At 41.4% G+C, this 1723-nt stretch overlaps 1 pseudogene; it reads right to left on the minus strand.

Moving 5' to 3' along the window:
• Positions 1 to 531: 531 nt before the first annotated feature.
• On the minus strand, positions 532 to 1428 carry LOC105289108 (annotated as a pseudogene).
• Positions 1429 to 1723: the final 295 nt, after the last annotated feature.

The following is a 1723-nucleotide window of genomic DNA, read 5'->3' on the forward strand; positions in this document are numbered from 1 at the left end:
GCTTCTCATTTATAATCCATCCTACACAGTCTTATATGACTTTCTGTCCTCCATATGTCATTTGTTCGTCGCAATCACTCTAGAATGAATATATTTATGAGTCACCCATCCCATACCTAAAACTCCAAAATCTAGAAAGCTCTAAATTGAAAAGTTCTTTTAAGTTTCTTTTGTAATTTTGGTGACAACACCTGACTTGAAGTGCCATAAAGTTATTAATAAATTTTTTTGAGAGAAAATATAGGCATACCTCGTTTTGTCGTGCTTCACTTTACTGTGCTTTATAGGTGTTGTATTTTTTAAAAATTGAAGGCAAGGCCCTTGCCCAACAAAAACATTACTACTTGCTTTATTGCAATACTTACTTTACTGTGGTATTTTGGAAACAACCTGCAATATCTCTTAGGTCCACTACGTATAACTGAGTTGGCTGGTCTGTAGTCCTTTAAAGAAAGTTGATGTTTATTTTAGCTGAGGGTAAATACTGTCGAGAGCACCTTGCTTTCAGGAGAATTCAGCAACTCTCTGGTTTTAGGCAAAGTTAAGCTTTGTTCTTTCTGGAGGGATATAAACACTGAGACAAGAGGTCAAAATTCCGTTTTCCGTGACATCATTTTACTTTGAGCTTCATTTTCTTCTTGTCACAGTCATGCACAACAGCATGCCTAGTGAGACTTTGTTTCATTGTAAGCATTTTGCCGCAGCCAGGATGGTCACACATAAATGTATGTCTTCCTCCTAGAAAGAGAATATGGCTCTGGAGATTGAACACAGTTTTTTAGGTTCTGTCATGGCCTGCCCTTGGACATCAACACACATCCCTTTCTGGGGCATGAGTTTTCATATATTGCTTCAGATAATCTTTGTGTTCAAATGTTTTCTGGCATACTTCACATATTATTTCCTCTTTATGTGTTTCTGTGTAACGTAGTATTTCCTCTTTATGTGTAACATGTTTCAGAGCTCTGTCAATGTTTTTGCCACAGAGGAATATCCTTTTTGACATATAAAGCCCTCATGGACTTTCTCATGTCTTTTCAGCCTGTGGGCTGAAGTGAAGTGTGTTCCACACCCTTTGTGCTGCACTTGAATGGTGGTTTGTTGATATGCTGGTACTGATGGATTTTTAGCAAGTCTTCTTATAACCTTTGAAAGTGCATACATATTATTTTTTCTGATTTTCATGTTTGTGTTCAAAATTTTCTCAAGCTGGATTTTGTGTTGAATTTTTGATCACAACCACTAGCTGCACAAAGAGCCTTTTTTTCCAGTGTGAATCAGGGCGTGGCAGTCAGGTGATAGTCCCTGACAAAGGCTTTACTACACCTTTCCTGGTAACAAAAGATATCTCCTCTGTGTGCTTGCACAAGTGAGTGTCTAGCTTCAGGCCTTGAAATTGGAGCTGCTAGGGAAGGAGCAGATGAACATCCCAGGAGGTGTGAGGGTGGGGTCAGAGGTTGGGAGTTGGGGATGGCAGGGTGGGGCTCTCACTGGCTATGATGATTGCTTTGACAACGGTCAGGGACGACACTGTGTCAGTGGGAGGCTGGAGGCTCCAGGATGCCCAGGGCCAGGCCAGGCATGGAGCCACGTTCAGGTTGCTGCTGTGCAGCCCGGGCTCTACCATGTGCCAACTGCTCTGGGCAGACCCTACACCCAGCTGGGCATACTTCCGGATTGCAGCCCCCAAATTATTAATAAATTTTATTTTTCTCATTCAGTG

Source organism: Pteropus vampyrus, unplaced genomic scaffold, assembly GCF_000151845.1.
Source record: "Pteropus vampyrus isolate Shadow unplaced genomic scaffold, Pvam_2.0 Scaffold1, whole genome shotgun sequence".
Lineage (NCBI taxonomy): Eukaryota > Metazoa > Chordata > Mammalia > Chiroptera > Pteropodidae > Pteropus > Pteropus vampyrus.